At 41.2% G+C, this 20911-nt stretch overlaps 1 protein-coding gene across 6 annotated transcripts in view; it reads left to right on the top strand.

Moving 5' to 3' along the window:
• Positions 1-9585: 9585 nt before the first annotated feature.
• Positions 9586-20911, top strand: part of RNF216 (ring finger protein 216) — a 142411-nt gene continuing 131085 nt past the window's right edge. For 4 of the 6 annotated variants that reach the window (XM_059155656.1, XM_059155652.1, XM_059155657.1 and 1 more), the window contains exons 1-2: positions 9586-9747; positions 20058-20150. The gene's annotated coding sequence lies outside the window, so the exon portion shown is untranslated. The remainder of the gene's footprint in view (positions 9748-20057; positions 20151-20911) is intronic. The other 2 variants (XM_059155655.1, XM_059155653.1) reach the window with 2 other exon arrangements.

Below are 20911 nucleotides of genomic sequence, written 5' to 3'. Positions count from 1 at the left end.
CACTTCAATTAAGTGACAGAGATCGTGAGATTGGATAAAAATGGAAGAGCCAGCTATCGGCTGTCAACAAGCCTACAGTTACAGGTGGAAGTTTCAAGACTCAACTCTCACCAGGTTCGAGAACAAGGGGATGGAAAATCAGTAAGGATGTAAATTCTAACATGGACCTAGTTGGCATGCACAGAAGTTTCCCTGAAGAACAGCGGGATACACATTTTTTCCACGTGTCCATGGAAAATGCACCAAAATTTCCCCAGCCATATGACGAGTCTTAATGAATTTTTAAAAGTTGGACAGCATACAGAGTATGCTTTTTAGCCACAAAGAAATAAAATTAGAAATCAAAGAGAGGGGCGCCTGGGTGGTTCAGTCGGTTAAGCGTCTGACGCTTGATCTCAGCTCAGGACTTGAACTTGGGGTCCTGAGTTCAAGCCCTGGACTGGGCTCCACACTAGGCATAGAGCCTGCTTAAAGAAAAGAAAATTAATTAGAGAAAGATATCTAGAAAACACCCCAACTAAAAGAAAAATTTTAAACACAATTCTGAATAACCCATGAGTCAACAAAGAAATCTCAAGTGAAATAAGAAAATGTTTAAATTGAATGGAAATTTTAAAAAAATACATCAAAACTAAAAACTCCTTTTTTGACAGTAGGTTCCTTGGGGCTCAAACTCATGACCCCGAGTTCAAGACCTGAGGTGAGATCTAGAATCTGACGCTTAACCAGTTGAGCCACCCAAGAGCCCCCAAACTGAAAACTTCTGTTCTTTTTTTAAAATTATTTTATTTTATTTTTTTATTTGGGAGAGGCATAAGTGGAGGGAAGGGCCTAGGGAGAGGGACAAACAGACACCCTGCTGAGCAGGGTGCCCAATGCAACATGGGGCTGGATCCCAGGACCCCAAGATCATGACCTGAGCTGAGGGCAGAAGCTTAAAGGACTGAGCCCCCCAGGCCTCCCTAAAAACTTCTTCTCTTCATAAGACACTACTAAAAAATGAAAAAATGTTTCTGCCCCACCCCTGCTGGTGCGTCCTACTGTGGTTCCAGATGCCTCCCCCCCACCATCTCTGCAGCTGTGGTGGTCTCAGGGAGTCAGTGCAAGAAAGTCAAGTTGAGCAATAACACGTAGAACGGAGGGGGATGCAGAGAGCAGTGAATGTCCCCTATCAGGCTCACCCTATCAGCAGGAACGGAGGAGTTTGGGTGGTGGGGACCAGAGGTTGTTTCCATGTTTACACAGTCTGGCCAATGGGAACTGTCCTTCCATCAACTGGATGCCTGAAGAATTGTTTCTTTTCCAAATGTTCTTCTAGAAATTTTGCCTTTCTCATTTGGGCCCCATCTGCAGTTGATTTTTGTATGTGTGTATGAGGGAGGGATCTGTATTGTTTTGTTTTGTTTTGTTTTTTTCCCTCCATGGGGATAATCAGTTTGTCTCAAGAGCATCCTTTTTTTTCTCCCCAGCTATCCTGTGTCAGGTCTCCACTTATGCATGGATTTGTTTCTGGGCTCTCTGATCTATTCCACTGGTCTCTTCCTCTGTCATTGCCACACTGTCCTACTCACTGTGTTTTAATAAGTCTTGAAATCCAGGGAAGTAAGTCCTCTTACCATATTCTTCATCAGAAGTGTCTTGACCTTCTTTTTTTTTTTGCTCTTTGCATTATTGTATAAATTTTGTAATTGGTTTAACCAATTCCTCCAAAATCCCACAGGGATTTAGTTTGGGATTACACTGTTATCTAAAGGCCAATTTGAGGGGAAACTGATCTTTGGAATATTGGGTAATCCTTTTCTTGAACATAGTATGTTCCATTTATTATTACCACTAATGATGCTTATAAATACTGTTTATCTGAGTTTTTGGTGCCTGCTTTACGCTCAGGCACATAATTAGTTTTCATATGTATATATTTGAGAAGAATACCTCTTCCTCCGCTACGTGCACTATTCTCAAGCCTGTTAATTATGTTGTAAGAAAGAAAATGAAAAGTCAAGAGAGTGAGAGAAAATATACACAATACTAAGGACTCATATCCAAAATATAAAAAGAACTCTCACAACTCAATTATAAGAAGACAAACAACTCAATTTAAATAATGGGCCAAGGGGCACCTGGCTGGATCAGTCGGTAGAACATGGAACTCTTGATCCCAGGGTTGTGGGTTCAAGTCTCAGTTGAGTATAGAGATTGCTTAAAAATAAAATCTTTTTATTTTTTTAAAGTATTCTTTTTAAATATTTTATTTATTTATTTGACAGAGAGAGATCACAAGTAGGCAGAGAGGCAGGCAGAGAGAGAGAGAGAGAGAGGGAAGCAGGCTCCCTGCTGAGCAGAGAGCCCGATGCGGGACTCGATCCCAGGACCCTGAGATCATGACCTGAGCCAAAGGCAGCGGCTTAACCCACTGAGCCACCCAGGCGCACAAAAATAAAATTGTTTTAGGGGGGACCTTGGTGGCTCAGTCAGTTGAGCAGCCAACTCTTGATTTTGATTCAGGTCATGATCTCAGGGTTGTGGGATTAAGCCCCACGTGGGGTCTGCTTGAGATTCTCTCTCCCTCTGCCCCTGCTCTCTCTCTCCCTCCCTCCCTCCCTTTCCTCTCTCTAAAATAAACAAATCTTTAAAAAAAAATAAAATATTTCTAAAAAATAATGCTTTCCTCCCCAAAAAGCCCAAAAACTTCACAAGAGAAGGTGTAAAAAGTCCAGCAAGCACAAGAAAAGATGCACCACACAATTAGCCATCAGGGAAATGCAAACTAAAACCACACCAGTACAGCACCATACATCCATCACAATGGCTGGAATTAAAGACTGCTGATGAGGAGAAGGAGGACCTGGGACTCTCCTTCCTTGCCAGTGGAAAAGCAAAATGGCACAACCACTTCGGAAAACAGTTGGACACTTAATACATGACTCAGCAATTCCACACCCAGAGAGATGAAAACACATATCTGCCTAAAATCATATACATTAGTGTTCCTAAGAGCTTCATTCAAAATAGCCCCAAACTGGAAACAATTCAGTGCCCATGCACAGGTGAGTGGATAAACAAAGTGTGCTATATCCATGCAACGGAACTCTACCTGGCAACAAAAAGAATAAACCACTGGCACACATTAACAACACAGAGAAACCTAAAAAGCACGTGCTGACATAGCCTTGTCTGATGAAACCTGCAAAACATTGCTGGAAGACATAACCAAATGAAAATACATCCCAGGTACATGGACTTGAACCACTGATATTGTGAAGATGTCAATATTACCTATAGAAATTTATAGGTTCAATGCAATCTTCATCAAAATCCTAGGAAAATTTTTTAAGCAAACAGAAAAACCCATCCTAAAATTTATATAGAATCCTGATTGGACCTAAGCAGCTGAAGCAATTTTGAGAAAGAAAAACAAAGCCCAGAGGAGTCACACTTCCTAATTTCTTTTTTTTTTTTTTAAGTTTTTATTTATTTAATTTGAGAGAGGGAGAGAGGAGGGGAAGAGGGAGAAAGAATCTGAAGCAGACTCCACACTGAGCCAGAGACCCATGTGGGGCTTGATCCCACAATCACCAAGATCATGACCTGAGCTGAAACCAAGAGTTGGATGCTTAACCAAGTAAGTCACCCACACTTCCTAATTTCAAAATTCACTACAAAGCTGCAGTACTCATAACTGTGTGGTCCTGGCATAAAGACAGACATACAGACCAATGGAATAAAGAGTCCAGAAATAAATTCTCAAATATATGGTCAAATGATTTTTAAAAAAGATGTCAAACCCATTCAATGGGGGAAATTAGTGTTTTCAACAAATCGTGCTGGGGAAAGTGCATATCCACATGGAAATTTTTTAAAAATGAATTACTTAATTCCATATATGAGAATGAACTAAAAATGGATCAACCTAAATGAAAGACCCAAAATTATAAAATAGGAGAAGACATAGAGCAAAAGCTTCATGACATTGGATTTGGCAGTCATTTTTTTGGCTGTGACACCAAAGGTACAGGCAACAAAAGAAAAAAGAGACAAATAGGACTTCATGAAAATTTAAAAATTGTGTGCATCAAAGACATTATCAACAGGGTTAAAAAAAAAAAAGGCAACCCAGGATGGGAGAAAATATTTGGAAACCATACATCTGAAAAAGGATTAATATTCAGAATATATAGAGAACTTCTGAAACTCAACAACCAAGAAACAAACAAATCCACACAAGAATGGCCAAAAGATTGAATGGACATCTCTCCAAAGAAAATATACAAATGGCCAGTAAGCCCATGAAAATATGCTAAAGATCATTAACCATTAGAGAAATGTAAATCAGAACTACAAAAAGATATCATCTCACACTCACTAAGATGGCTACTATTAAAAACCAGAAAATAATGAGTACAGTCAAGAGTGTCGAGAAATTGGGACCCGTGTACCTAGTCCGGGGCAATGTCAATGGTGGAAAATAATGTGATGTTTCCTCAAAAATTAAAAATAGAATTACCAGGGCACCTGGGTGGCTCAGTGGGTTAAAGCCTCTGCCTTCAGCTCAGGTCATGATTCCAGGGTCCTGGGATCGAGGCCCACATCGGGCTCTCTGCTCAGCGGGGAGCCTGCTCCCTCCTCTGTCTCTGCCTGTCTCTCTGCCTACTTGTGATCTCTGTCTGTCAAATAAATGAATAAATAAATCTTTTTTAAAAAATAGAATTACCGTATGACGCAGCAATTCCACTCTGGAAATATGCTCAGAAGAATTGCAAGCGGGGTCTTAAAAGAGATCACTGAACACCCATGTTCACAATAATTGTTAAGACATGAAAGCAACCCAAGTGTCCATTGACAGATGAATGGCTAAAACAAAATGTGTCATGCACACAATGGAATATGATTCAGTCTTAAAAAGGAAGGACATTCTGAACCTTGAGAACGTTATACTGAAGGACATAAGCCCGTCACAAATACTGCATGATTCCACTGATTATGAGGTTCTTAGAGCAATCACAATCACAGTGACAGACAGTGGAACAGTGGTTGCCAGGGGGAGGTGGGGGTCTCATTCAACGGGTACAGAATTTCAGTTTTGCAAAATGAAAAATCTTATGGAGACGGATGGTGATGGCGGTTGGTACAATGTACATTATGAATGTGTTTTATACCACCGAGGTGTTTGTTTAAAAATGGTTAAGATTTAATATTTGGTTATGTGCGTTTTGCCACAATGAAAATAATGAAGAAAATAAACATGCGTTGAGCAAAAGAAACCAGACACGAAGGTACCTGCTTTATGATCTCATTTATCTGAAACTACAGAGAAAGCAATTCTAATCTAAAGTGACAGAAAGCAGATGAGTGGTTGCCTAGCACCAGTGTTAGAGATGGTGGAAAGAGCACCACAGGTCGAGGAAGAAATACCAGAGAATATTTTGGGGTGATGGGAATGATCTCTATCTTGATGGTGGTGGCGGTTGCATGCGTGGGCATATAAATCTGTCAAAACTCAGAAATGTACACTTAAACCGGGCACCTTGTACTGCATATAAATCATTCTGCAATAACACTGATTAAAAAAAAAAAAAAAAAGCAATGTGATCGAATAGCAGGAAATTACTGCTTCTGAAAGCAGACAGAGTTTAGGAATAATTTCCTCCATGGCCAGACTAGCACAGCTTCATCTAGATAAAAGTGATGGCAGTACTTATAGCTCTTGGGAACAAAGTGAAGATGATTTACAAATTGTGGTAATGGCAGTCCTCTGTGATTATAAATGATTTTACAAGTGGCCACTAATTGTAACCAGAAAACTTAATAGAGGCAGCGGTCTTGCGATGACTCACAGAGGTGTGGGAGTTGTACCCCCAGCTTTCTGGAATGCTTGTAGCGCTCGTAGGGGTCATCCCTTCCACCATGACTGCGTGGAAATATAACCAGCACACGCGATACGAATTTCCACAGATGAAATTGAATTCACATGCTTCTACCCAAGAAAACAGGAAAGTATTGCTTCTGGACAACAGTTCTGTCCGCAAGCAGGTATCTTCTGCCCTTTCTGATTGCTGGTGCTGATTAACATTAAGAGAAGAAAAAGAGGGGTGCCTGGGTGGCTCAGTGGGTTAAAGCCTCTGCCTTCGGCTCGGGTCATGATCCCAGAGTCCTGGGATCGAGCCCCGCATCAGGCTCTCTGCTCCACGGGGAGCCTGCTTCCTCCTGTCTCTCTCTCTCTGCCTGCCTCTCTGCCTACCTGTGATCTCTGTCTGTTAAATAAATAAATAAAATCTTTAAAAAAAAAAAAAAGAAAAAAGAAAAGAAAAAAGAAGAAGAGTGACCCCTCTTATTGACATCGGATTTCATTTCTCTTAAACTAAAAACATGGAGCAAAAATCCCTTTACTTCTGACTGATCACAAACTAGTCCATCAAACTATTCCATCTTTCTCTCTCTCTCTCTTTTTAAATTGAATTAATTTTTTTCACTTTCTGTTTGTTTCTTAAGCACGCTTTACATCCAATGTGGGCTCGAACTCACGCCCCTAAGATTGAGTCATTTGCCTTACTGACTAAGCCAGCTGGGTGCTTTTTTAAAGTTTTTATTTTAATTCCAATTAGGTTTTTTTTAAAGGTTTTGTTTATTTACTTGTCAGAGAGAGCGCGCACGCACAAGCAGGGGGTGGGACAAGCAGAGGAAGAAGCAGCCTCCCCACTGAGCTGGGAACCCTATGTAGGACTCGATCCCAGGACCCTGGGATCATGACGTTAGCCAAAGGCAGACGCTTAACCCACTGAGCCACCAGGTGTCCCTCATTCTAGTTCGTTAACATACAGTGTTCTATTAGTTTCAGATTCCCATTCTTGTCTTGAGGAAGCAGATTTTCAGGTCTATGCTTCACACCTTGATTTTAATTTTTGCAGTTTATTTGTTGGTTTACTCTAATTTTGACTTTTTAAGAATTCAACAACATTGTTGTATTTCATGGACTCCATTTTTATGGTCATTTTCCGCTTAATCAAAGTGAGACTTGTTTTCTATTTATGGAGCGAAATAAGGCTTCCTTTTTAAAATATATTTTGACAAAAGTGAATCCACCTAAAGAACAAAATAATACTTATGGGTCATGGATGGCAAATGTTGCAGTGTTGCTGTACTGCTCATATGTTTGAGGTCTGTTGAAGACTGTTCCCTGTCCTTCTCTGCTGTCTTGTGGTTCAATGAGAGGACAGGTGTGAACTCATCAGTGGCATCCTGATAAGAGGGAGCAGTGCCAGGGACACCTGGGTGGCTCAGTCGTTTAAGCGTCTGCCTTTGGCTCACGTCATGATGCCAGAGTCCTGGGATCCAGTCCTGCATGGGGCTCCCTGCTCAGTGGGGAGTCTGCTTCTCCCTCTGCCTATTGCTCTCCCAGCTTGTGAGCTTACATGCGCTCTCTCTCTCTCTCTCTACCTAACAAATTTTTTTTAAAAAAATTTTTTTAAAAGATGGAGCAGGGTCTACATATCACTAACAATGACCACAATTAACTAAATCTTCAGAAGCCTGTGCCATCAGACCTTACCACCCTCTTCCTTGTGCAACCGATCTTTCCTTCTCATTCATTGAAGATTTTAGGACTTGTCTCATTCTGTGCCCTACCCCTGTTTCTGACATATTTCTTGATGATTTAATATCCTTTTAAATGATCTAGCTACATCCATGCCTTTGTTTCTTGGTTCCTCCCCTTGGAAGATCTACACCTCCTCCCCACATCAGCCATGCTCATAGTTGTCCATGGGCTTTATCATTACTGACAAGTGCATCATCTCCAAAATCTCAGTGCCAAGCATACCCCTCTTTGGCCCCCTCCTATCTCTCCAGCTCCTTCTTCCCCCTGCACATAAGCAGGTTGCTGGAGAAAGATCCACATCCTTGCTGCCTGGCCCCATTTCAAATTTCGGATCACAGAACTCCACTACTGCATTGGGCTGGTCATTTCACCCTTTGCTCTTTTCTTCACCAAACTCTCAGATCTTCTCCCTGACCTCACTATCAGCTAACCTCCCTCCTTCTCCTTTCCCGAAGGTTCAGTCCCATCATATGGCTTCTCTGAGCAGCATTTGGAAATGCCAATCATTTCCTTCTTATCGAAATACTTTCTCTCTTTGGCCTCTGAGATACCACACTCTCCTGGTTTTCCTCCGCAGCATCCTTCTCTAGATTCCAGATGTTGACATGACCCTGAAATCCATCCTCAGCTTTCCTCTCGTCCCTACCTACACTCATTACGTTTTACACATTTTCTCTATCTCAGTGATTCCCAATTTAAATCCCTAGTCTTGCGTTACCATCTGTTTTTCTGAAGCTGCAGACATATACCCAACTGCCTACTGATGTCTCTACTTGAAGATCCAGTTGGCAATTTCACGTGCCCAAAACATGTTCCTTTCTCCCTACTCCAACTAAAATCAATCCCTCCCAATCCCCCCTCCCATATTTGTGACCGAAACCACCATTCACCCAGTTGCACACGCCAAAAACCTTGTATTTACCCTTGACTCCTTTCTCTCTCGCCTCACATCCAATCCATCTGCAAATCTCTCTGTTCCCCCTGGGAAAAAAAAAAAAAATCCCTAATTTGATCATTTGTCCCCACTTCCTTCCTGACCGTACTAGTTAAAGTCACCATCCAGTATTACCTGGACTCCTGCAGTCTCTTCCTAACTAGCATTCCTGCTTCTACTCTGAGCTCTCTAGGACCAGAGTCCTCTTTGTAAAAATCAACCCACGCCCCCACTCTCAATTCTCTAGTAGTTTCCCATCGCAGAATAAAGTACAGATTCCGTATTAAGACCTTCTCTGACCTGGCCCCCCATCACCTGGCCCACCCCCATTCCCTACCACTCTTTGTCTCACTCCCTGCATTGCAGGCACCCACACAGTTTCTCTAACATACCAGGCATAGCCCCTCTGCTTGAAGTGTGTTTCCTCCCAGCGGTCGCCATAGCTCACCTCCTTATGTCATTCCATTTTCTGCTCAAATGTCCCCTCTTCAGAAGACTCCCTGACCACACTTTTACCTCCGTCACTCTCTACCCCTCCCTCTGCTTTATTTTTCCTGTGGGTCCCCCCGACCCACAACACTTCCTGCTTAGGCTAATATTTAGTTCGTTTGTTAGTGAGTTCGCTAGTTGGTTATATACTTACCCACTAAAACATCGCTCTGGGAGGACAGGGACCTCCATACCGTTGTATCCCCAGTTCCTAAAACAGTGCCTGGCACACAGGAAGCTCTCCAAAAATATGCGTTGAATGAATGATTTGCCAAAGGCAAGGGGTGCAAATAAGTGTATATCCAGTAGATTTCCATGGGCACCTGCTCCCTCCCAACAGCCCCCCCAACACACCCTCCTTTTCAGCTCTAGGGAGAGGGGGACACTTCCTGGGGTTGGGGGAGGGGCGCCTCAGTTTCCTTCGTCCTCCCACCTCGTGGGGGAGTCAAGACTCAGTGGGCGGTGAGCGGACAGAGGTCCCTCTCTATGGTCCTACTCCCCAGGCCCCTCCTCCCTAGCACCCGGCGTGCCTCTATGGTTCTTCCTGTCATTAGTCGGGAGGGGGCGCTGTGCGCAGGCGCGGGGTGAAGCCGCGGCGGGGCCGGAAGGAGTGCAGCGGCGGCCTCGGCGGCGGCGGCGACGAAGCTGTCGGCGGCCGCTCCTGGTGACTAAAAGCCGTGGCGACAGAGGCCGCCGAGCCCGCTTGGCGAGCCGGCGAGCTGAGTGGCGAGTAAGTGTCGGCTGCGGGGCGCACCCGGCTCCTCGGCAGGCCGCGTGAGGCGAGTGGCGTCTCAGCCCGGCGCCTCCATTAAGCCCCGGGGTGGGGGCGGGGGCGGGGGCCACGGCCGTGAGGGGCGGCGGGGCCGCAGAGTCGGGGGCGCGGGCCTGGCCCGGCGGCCGCCCGAACGCGAGCGGGCCCGGGGCCGCGCGGGGCGCCGCTGAGCGCAGGGCGGCTCGAGCAGCGGGGCCGGCGGCCAGGCGGGAGCCACAAAGGCGCAGGCGGCCGGCGGACCCTCCCCCGCGCCCGCCACTTCGGGAAGTTTCGCGGGCCGGTCCCTCGGCCTGCTGCGCGAGGGCGAAAGCGCCGAAAGACCGAGTTTCCCCGGCGGCACCTCGCGGGAGGCGGCGTCGGTGGAGCCGAGCGCGGCCTGGAGCGCGCGGGCAGCGATGCCCTGTGACTCTGAACTCCGGCGCCCCCGGCCCAGGGGCGCCGGGCCTCCGTCCCCAGTCCTCCCGACTCGGTTCAGGAGGGCTGTCTTCTCGAGGAAGCCGGCGACTCCCACCCAGCCCTCGTGAGGACATCCAAGTGCGTCAAAACCCCGTGCAGCGCGGGGAACGCGAGCCCGACAAAATGTGCCTGGAGCGCCGCGCAGTGAACGAGACCGGCGTTCCCGCGTGGGATGTGGCTGGAGACTGCGTGGAACGATTGTCTCAAAACTTTGGGCCACTTCAGTCCTGTGGGAGACCCCTCCCCTCCCCCAGGGTGCCTGCGGGGGTCCCATGTAAACCAGCCAGGGGCCCTGTAAATAACCCGAATATCGCACACGTGACAAGTGCCTGGGTCGAGCTGGTCCTAAGCACTTTGCTAATGCAAAGAGAAGATTTATTTACCCTGCTGGGAGCTGGGAGAGATCAGGGAAGATTTTAGGACCGACCTCAATTTTAGCACGCTTGCGTGAAGAACGACTGCCGAGGAACAGCCGTGCTTTGTTTGTGTTTATTGTATGGGTGATTTATTGGGGCTGGGCATAGGGAATGGTGTGACTCTGAGGAGAACCTGGGGCCAGATTTGGGATCTCCCCCTCCCCCCCGTAATCCTAAATAGAGGTTAGCGGGCAGCAAGTGAAAAAGAAGCCTTCCAGCCCATGTGGAGGAAGTCCAATAAAGGAAGTTGAAAGTTGAAATGGGAGTCAAGGAGACAAAGTTTATGATATAGGGTAGACGAGAGCACCTTTGCTTGCTAACTCTGATGGCTTCTATTTATTTATTTATTTTATTTATTTTTAGATTTTATTTATTTGACAGAGATCACAAATAGGCAGAGAGGCAGGCAGAGGAGGAGGGAGAAGCAGGCCCCCCGCTGAGCAGGGGGGGGACCCAACTCAGGCGATCCCAGGACCGCCACCCAACGCTCCTGATGGCTTCTGTTTAATCAGTGTTCGTTATATTCCAGGCTGTGTTAGGTTCTTTTCAGACCTTATAACTAGTTGTCATAGCTGGCGATGTTATTTTCATTGTCAGAAGGACAGAACATGATGCCAGTTACTGTGTACTAGACACTGTTCTAAGCGTTTTAAATATATTAACTCCTTTAATCTTCAGTGATGGGGGTTCTGTTCTTAACAAGGAAGGAAACGAGGTACTGAAAAATAACTTACACAGTCACAAAGCTTGTAAGGGTCAGAGCTGGAACTTGAACTCAGTTGGGTTCCATAGTTTATGCTCCTAATTATTTTGCTATACCTATGAATGATACTTATTCAAAAAGTTCTGGAGTATTTACTTGGGGCCAGGCAATGTGCTCTGTCCTGTGGCTATGGGAGTCAGTAAGATGTAGGGTCCTACATCTTTAGAACTTGCTTTAGCAGAGGAGCTAGCTATCTAATACAGCTTCCTAAGTAATTGTAGATTATTGTGCCAAGAACTCTGAAGGATTGTGATATGTTGTGTGAATGAACAGTGGGGGATGGTCAGGAAAGGTCCTCCTTCTGAGGAGGTGATACTTAAGATGAGAAACTCAAGGATGAATGGAGTTTATTTGGTCAGAGACAGTGAAAAATAATCAGCTAGAGGGAAGAGGAAGGAGCATGGCCTGTTCAAGGGACTGAGCCATGGTCCCTGCAGAATTGTGAATAGGGGAGGGGTGCAAACTGAGGCTAGCTGTGTCAGCAAGGGTCCTAAGGCCATGGGATTTTGGTCCTACCATGATGAGATTTTATGATTCAAAAACCAACAAACCAACCTCCATGCTACATGAAGATAAGTCAGATACTATTGAGATAGAAAGGGTCTCGTATCATGAGTTCACAGAGGATTCACCTGTAAAAAGATTGTTGAAAACGATTTTTTTTTCCTTTTGTGGATGAGACTGTGCTTGCTTATTCCAGTTTCTGAATCAATTTTTACTCGACATTTGAGGAAAATCTTAGGTTATATATGTTAAACATTTTAGCCAACCCAGTGAAGATTTTAATTTTTGGTTTTAAACCTTTCCTATTGTAGAAAGACACTGATACGAGGATTTTTAGAGCTCTTTTGAACTCTGCTAAAACTGCAGACTAATTGTCTACATAATTCTGTCTTTGGTTATGAATGCCATTTTATCTTAATTCTTTCACTTTGTCTATATATTAAAATATACACCCATTGTGTTTTTTTTTTATTCTGAACTCCTCACTTGCCTTGTTCCTTCTTAATAGGATTACCATCCTTCAGTCACCCAACATCTAGGTGTCCTCAACATCTGAGTCAACTTTGACTCCTTTATTTTCTTCTTGCCTCATGGCTCTTTACATAACAAAAATCCCATTGAATCTAACCGTAGTTGGTATCTTACATCTTTTTCTTTTCCCTGCTTATTGTTATCTCTAGTTCATACTTCACTGCCTCTTGTTTCCTGGGTTTCCTGCTACTAGATGTTTTTTATAGTCTTACACATTGCAGTTAGGTTGATTTTCCTAAAGTACAAGTCTCTGTATTACTTCTTACTGGTTAGAAAATAAAATTTGACCTGTACTTCAGTTATCCATAGATGCACAGAGCAAACCACTCAAACGTATAACTTAACATAACAATTTTATTTGTCAGCAATTTTGTGACTCAGGAGATTGGGAAGGACTAATGTGGGATTTCTTTTTTTCCCCCGTGGTCCACATGTTGCTAGCAGAGGTGGTAGGGCTGGAGGTTCCACTTCCAAAATGCTTTTTCACTCCATGCCTTGTCACGGACTGCAGGGAGGCAGGGCTCAGCTATGTTTTATTTCTCTGGGTAGTGTCGGCTTTCTGTGTGCTCTCTCCATCAGGAGGCAGACTTCTTAATGGTAATTCTGGCCTCCAGGAGCCCTAGGTGGAAGCTGCCTAAAGTTCTCTTAAAGGCAAAGCTTGGAGCTAGTGCATCATTCATTTCAGCTTAAATACAACTATCTGGGCAAAGCTTCCCTCACTACCTGCCCTCTCCCAACTGGAATAGTGTCTTTATTGTGCTATTTCTTTTTATTTTGTAGTGTGCTTCATTGTGTACTGAGTTTCTCTCACTGATTTTACTCCCCCAAGTTTTTTGAGGCAAAATCCATGTTGGATTTTCTTTGTACGTATTCCCCATGGTGCATAACACTTTTTTTTTTTTTAAAGACTTGATATATTTGAAAGCAAGAAAGAACACAAGGGGAGCAGCAGAGGGACCAGCAGATTTCGTGCTGAGCACAGAGCTTGATGTAGGGCTTGATTCCAGGATCCCCAGATCATGACCTGAGCCAAAGTCAGATGCTCAATGAACTGAGTCACCCAGGCACCCCACAACTGTTTTATACTACATGGCAAGATGACAGTAGTATTTGATTAATTCTTTAATGTATTTTCATTTTAATCATGTAGGGGTGCCTGGGTGGCTCAGTCAGTTAAGCATTCAACTTGATTTCAGCTCCTTGATCTCAGCGTCCTGAGCTCAAGCCCCATGTTGGGCTCCACACTGGGCATGGAGCCTACTTGAAAAAAGAAAAAAGAAAAGATAATATAAATAATTCAAGTTCAGTATAGAAAAGTCAGGAAATATAACAAAGCAAAAAAAAAAAAAAAAAAAACTTACTCTAAACTTTGTACTTAGAAATAACCATTATTCACTTTTTGTTGTGTTGATTTAATATCGATTTAACGTTAGTATAGGCTTACAACGAATGAATATCCAAACGACGATAAGATGAGGAGCTAGGGTTTGAATGAAGAGCAATAATCACTTACAGTCACTCAGAAAACCATGCTGGGAAACAGTATTGTGGAGTGTACGATGTGGGCACATACAGCTTCTTGCAGCCTCTACCTGGCTCTGCTTCGCCCACCTTCTGCTGGAATGTTCACAGAGATTAACTCTTTAACTTGGAAACATACTACCCCAAGACCAGTGTTGCAGATGTGACAGACATATTTATGGCGATTATTCTGGAAAGCAGGAGCATCACAAACCCCAGGACCATGCAGTATTATTAGCATGTGGAAGGAAAAATGGAGATGTAACACAAATAGAAGGATGAGAAGAAATTTATGACCGAAGAAAATCCTGATAAACTGATTGTTGTCACTTAACCCTAACTCTGGTTATATATGGCTCTGATGGATGAAGATGTCTTTGGAGCCACTCCTTTACTCAACAACTGTGCCAGACACAGGAAATACTGCTCTGAATAAGATGTAGTCAAGGGCATATGGAGAACACAGTTGACATGTGAACTTTGTCACATGTTGCTATATCCATCCAAGGAAGAGGAGATTTTTAAAAAGGTAATGAGGACAATTGTAGGAGGTGGAAAAGAATATAGAATTGTCACCTCATTTTTCTTAAGTTTTTACAATACAGTAGTACTACATAACAATTCTCTGTGGGGTGAGGAAGTGCTAAAATGTATGCTAATCTGGAAGCATTATCTGATGTATTGACTATAGAGTATAGACACAAATGTACATATGATAATTTTTACAATAAAAGGAAGAGGCAAAAACTATTCTGTTAGGTAGCATTTCTCATTTCTGGATTCCACATTTATTGAGCCATTTTCTTCAGCTGTGTGATGAAGGAGCTACTTCCAGAGGAAAAATGAAGTTTCTTATAGAAGGAAGTAAAAGTTTAACTGAATAGTTATAAAACTAGCAAAAAGTAACCTGGAAGAGGAAAATAAAGCCCTACCCCAAAGCTGGCTATATTGTCAGCTTACTAATAAACACTGTACATCTACTGTGTACTTTTGATAACAAGCTCCTGTTTTGGTGACATTTACCATTTACAAAGCGGCTTCTCATATTCCAGCACAACCTTACAAGGTAAGAATAGCAATTTCCATTTCATAGGGAATAATAGTAGCCATAATGTGACACTGGGCATGTGCCACACACTATGGTAAATATATTCAACTTTAAAACAACTATCCTCATTTTACAAATAAACTAGGTCCAAGAGATTGAGCAATTTATGCAGTCACTGAGTCACTAAATGGTGAAACCAGGGTTCATACTTAGGTAGTTTGATCTGAAGCCCAGATGAGAGGACCGAGTGTCAGGGACTTTAATGACCTTTGCATAGAAGCTAGTAAGGAGTAGAAATTCCCTTGTCAGACTACTTTTCTCACTGAAGTTTGAGGACATTGTATGTACCACTCGCTCATGAGGAATCTTGCTTTTAAAGCACCGCCAGTAATCTGTTAAACTACAAGCTTGACATTCTAGCTAAATTAGGTATATGTAAAATGAGTCACATGTCCCTTTGACTTCCAATATAAAATTGAAAGAACCTTGTGGTAAAAGAAGAAACAAGAAACGTGGCTAGTGGGATTATGTTCACAATACTTTTTTAAAATTGCATTTGAAAGAAAAGTAATGATTTGAATACAGTTTAAATTTGACATTAGAACTCTTTTACCATGCTGTTTATAAATGATGCCACTTTTATTTCAAGGGAGATTTGTAAATTTTTAAAAATTGAGATACCTTTGTCCAGTTACAGATATCAGAAAGTTTTACTATTAAATTTAGTCTTGATACACAACTTAGTATTCTCTATGTTGGAAAAATGCTGATGTTATTTGATTTTTAACTTTGTATAGGCATCATTGTGTGAGAAGCCAGAGTATGGGGTCTACTTTCTCTAAAGCATGTTGTTTCTCCCAGGAAGGTGGAAAAAATTGAGATTTTCTTGGCACCAAGAACTTTGGTTCTTAATTATTTTCATTAAAATAAAGCAAGAAAATGGTTCACATGGTTCAAAACACTACTGTTTCACAGAGGCAACCACTTTTTTTCTCTCATAATGGCTTTTGTTCCCCTAACTTTCCTATTTTGAAATAGAGTACACACAAAGAAGTTTGACCCCAAACTCAGTTTAGGCCTGTGCCTAAACTTCATCTAAATGAAGTCTTTCGAGGTAGATTCTCTTATATTTGGATTCCTTCCCTCAACCATTATGAATGGCTTAATGGATTAAAAGATGCTTGTATCCACCACCCAGTCTAAGAAGTAAACTCCCATCTCTAAGCCGTGTCCATGTTCTCCTATCCTGATCTTAACTCATTCCTTCCCCCAATATTAACTCTTAATCTGACTTTTATAATCATTTTTTCATGTTTATTTTATCACCCAAGAGTACATTCCTAGATACTGTAATCTCGTTTTTAAATTTTGATGTATTTTTTAAATCTAAGTTTCCTCTTCTTTTTTTTTTCCTTATAATTTATCTGTTGTTGAGCCTGATCCATTTAGCCTGTAATTCCCAGAGCCTAGCTAGGTGTTCATCAGACTTCTAAAAAAATTATCATCCCCATATAGAACCTTTTAAAACATTTTTATTTCTAATCCTTTCTCATTAAATACTAAGGAATAAGATTTTACTGGATGGGACTGAATTTTGGACGGTCACAAACCACTGTAATATCTTAAGATCTTTTCACACCCTTGCAAAAGCACTCCCATTGAGAATATATGGTCTGGGTTGCATAATTATGCTGTAGTTCAAAAATTTCATTTTCTGTCTAGCCTCTATTTTAAAAGGGGTTGGGTCCAGATCCTTGTCCAAACTCTGGTTCCATCTCTTTCACAAGACTGTAGATCATGTTCTTTCCTTGGAAGGCACTTAGTTCTTGTCTCTACGATGTTAGCAGCCAGTGATACTTCAGATCCAGATTTAGTAATCATTGAGGATTGCAAAATGGTATTTTAGTTGGATTTTTTAAATTAATACTGGAATATTTTTTATAAAGAAACCATTTTCTTGTCTACTATTTGTCCAGTTACATACAGTTTATATAGAAAAGGCAAGAAAGTACCAAATTCCTTGCCTCTATTTCATCTATATTTTATTTGTTTGCTTGCTTATTTGTTTATTTATAGAGAGGAAGAGGGAGACACAATCTTAAGGAGGTTCCACACTCAGCACAGAGCCCATCGTGGGACTTGATCTCACAACCCTGAGATCCTGACCTGAGCCAAAATCGAAACAGACGCTTAACTGACTGGGCCATCCAGGCACCCCTGTTTTACCAGTTTTAAAGATAAAGTTTTGGTTGATAGTATCCTTTGAAAATGACCTTTTGGAAAATAATTATGGCCATTTTTATTTATGTTTTTTTAAGAGACTCATACCATATTATTATCTTTTTTGGAGCTCAAATTGTCCCAAGTTTGGCCAGTGGGAGCCTCTTCAGGATTTTCTTTTTCTGTGTTATTCTGACTGAACCCAGCTTTTGATAAGTAGTTTTTGATTGCTTTCTTGATACCTGGTATGATATCTGGTATTATGGCTCGTTTTGTAATATTCCTGCTCCAGAATTGGAATTAGTAATTTCTCCAAAATCCTGGTTTCTTTTGGTGGGAAATAGTATTTTAAGACATAATCTAGGCATTGTTCATTGCTACAAGTAATAGGTTTTCAGGCCTTTGGGGGTGGAGGGGGGCAGGACAGAACTAAAATATTTTATGAGTTCACACTAATTCAGATTTAGGGCTGTTGAGCCCTAAATCTTCTTTTATAGGTTTTTTCTATAGGCTTTTTCTTCTATGTTATAAATAAGATTCCTTTTTTTACACTGAAATTCTTGATTCTCGAGGGCACAGGGATTAATAGAATATGCCATAACTGCTAATCTTTTTAACTTGTTACACACAAAAAAGTGTCAGAATGAAAGTCTCAGAATGTCTCAACTGTTAGGATTTGCTTATGCTTCCCCCCATAATTTTTTATAATTGTACTATATTGCTTAATTTTAGTTCTTATTTAATCTTTGTGCTACAAGTAATTAATTACATATTTAATGTTTACTGCCAGCCTTTGTGTTGTTGTCTTTAGTCATTTTGGTTGCCTAAAGTTTATTTTTCTGTCAGATTCCTTAGGAAGGTCCTATAGAAACAATCAGTAATCCTAAGTTCTACATGTTGATAAATTTGTGCTCCTTTTCTTTGAAATTACTTTTGCTGGATATAAAATCTCTGGTTTATATTTTTTAAAAAAGTATCTTACACCATTTTCTAATGACATAAAGCGTCACTATCAAAGTCTGCTAATCTAATTTTCTTTCTTTTCACTGGCTCAAGCCCAGCCCCTAAAAGGATTTTTTTTTTTCCTTTAAAGTCTGTGTGTCTTGGTAGTTGTCATTTTGGGTGGTTTTGTTTTGTTTTTCTTGGTTTTTTTTTAGGTATTTACTGTATTCTTTTGAAATGTAGTCTTAACATTTTTATTTTAGGAAAAATAAAATTTTTTTCTGTCACAATTTTTAGTATTCTCTTCCCTTTTGATTTATTCAAGAGCTGCTGTTTGTTACACTGAACAATCTTTGTCTTGAATATTTGTTCCTTATCTCTTTATTTTTCTATTTAAAGTTTTCCTTTTACCTTTCAGTTCTCCTAAGCAGAATGTATTGTGTTTATTCACACTTATGTTCCTTCTAATTTAGTCTTCACTCCTAAAACTTCTTAAAATTTTCTTTCTTTCCTGAGATCTGCCATGCCATTTATGAGTTTTCTTGTTCTGATTTATGTTGTTGTTTTATGTCTTGTATTATTTTCATAGTGTCCTTTAGGTGTTTTTTTCTGGCATGTATTTGTTTATAGGGATGTTGTTTTGCTACTGCTTGTTTTTCTTACAACTTTATAGGAGTTTTGACATCAGTTCTTTTCTAACTCATTTTTTCAGCAGAAACTTTGCAGGCCAGAATCTTTGCTCATTTTTAATGAAATTGGGTTTTTTGGGACTTATAGAAGGAGGGTAAGTTTAGGATAGCTTTTTCAACTTCACAGAAATCCCTTTTCATGCAATTTTCAAAATATGACAGCTTCTTCCCCCCAGTGGCTTGCCTTTTCACTCTTAATAATTAATTTTGTGAATAGAAGTTTTTATTTTTAATGTACAAAATTTTATTTTTAATGTACAATATTTACAATAGTATAATATGTACTACTATCTTTCCCAACCCCAAGTTTGTGAAGGCATTTTTTTTAAGGTATCTTCTAGAAACTCTTCTACCTTCCTATTTAAATCAAGAAATCACCTAAAGTCATTTTTGTCTAAGGCATGGGGAAGAGACTTAGTTCCTCATTCTTCCTGCCCTCCCCCACAGCTTTCTAGTACAGCATACAGTAAAAACATGTTTTCTACTGCTCTGCAATGCCACTTTTGTCATAAATCAGACATCCGCATGTGAATGAATCAGTTTCTGGACTCTGTTCCTTTCATCTGTTTTTCTCTTCTTTTGCCAATACTGCATGGTTTTAATTAACTGTAGCTTTGTATTAATAAGACTCAACTGTCTAATAGTGTAAGTCTTTCACCTCTTGTTTTTCTTTATGAATGCCTTGGTTATTCTTGGCTCTTTGCATTTTCCTGTAGATTTTAAAATCATGTTGTGTATAGCCACTTTTTAAAAATCTGATTAAGGCTATATAAGATCTGTAGATCAGTTTGGGAGGAATTGACATCTTTACAAAATGGAGCTTTCCAGTCCATGAATGTGGTATGTGTCTCCATTCATTAGTGTTCTTTTGTTTCGCTCAGTGATTTACAGTTTTTTATATAGAGGTCTGGCACCTCTTTCATTGCATTTATTCCTAGGTATATGATAGTTTTTGATGCCTCTAAGGAGTATCCTTTCAAAACACCATTTTCTAATTGTTTCTTACTAGTATAGCATTCATTTTTGCATATTGGCCTTGTATCCATAGACTTTGTTATTCATTCCACTTACTCATTGCAGTGGTGGTTCTATGTACCGTCACTTATATGTATTTGACCCACTGTTTCGTTCCTCTGTTATCTTCCAGTATTTTATCATTTTATTTATTTTTTTTTAAGTAGGTTCCATGCCCAGCGTGGGGCTTGAACTCGAGACCCCAAGACTGAGACCTGAGATCAAGAGTTGGACACTCAACTGACTGAGCCACCCAGGTGCCCCTGTTGTTTTATCTTTTGATAATCCTTCTGGAACAAATGTTTATGTGTGGTATAAGGAATGAATCAAGGCTCATTTTCTTCCTCTATTGATACCCACTTGGCCTAGCAATGTTTATCGGGAGACCATTGTTCCCACTACATTGCAGTAGCACCTTTGTTTTTATATAGATGACCAAACGTATATGGGTCTGTTTCTGAGCCCTCTAGTCTGTTTTTCTGTCTTGCATCAGTAGACAATCTTGGGGCCCCTGGGTGGCTCAGTGGTTTAAAGCCTCTGCCTTCGGCTCAGGTTATAATCCTGGGGTCCTGGGATCGAGTCCCACATCGGGTGCTCAGTGGGAGCCTGCTTCACCCCCTCTCTCTGTCTTCCCCTTTGCCTCCTTGTGATCTCTGTCAAATAAATAAAATCCTAAAAATATCTATGTATGTATATATATATAATCTTATCATCTGCATATAATGCCATTTTAATTTCTCCCTTTCGGCTTGATATTTTATTTCTCTTTATTGCCCTACTGCACCTTCTACAACCTCCAGTACAGTGTAGATGAGAAATGGTGCAAACTCTCCTCAATTTTAGGGAAAAAACTTTTCATTGCTTCATTGTTAGGTGTGAGGTTTGCTCTAGTGTTTTTGAAATGTCTTCAACTTGGCAAAGGTAGTCTTCTCTAATAACCAGTAGGCTGAGAGATTTTAATCATGAATGGCTATTAAATTTTAATGCTTTTTCCTCCAACCTACTGCAATGATGAGAT

This window comes from Mustela lutreola, chromosome 17 (genome assembly GCF_030435805.1).
Source record: "Mustela lutreola isolate mMusLut2 chromosome 17, mMusLut2.pri, whole genome shotgun sequence".
Lineage (NCBI taxonomy): Eukaryota > Metazoa > Chordata > Mammalia > Carnivora > Mustelidae > Mustela > Mustela lutreola.
The sequence above is the reverse complement of the archived record's forward strand: the minus strand, read 5'-3'. Positions and strand labels throughout refer to the sequence as shown.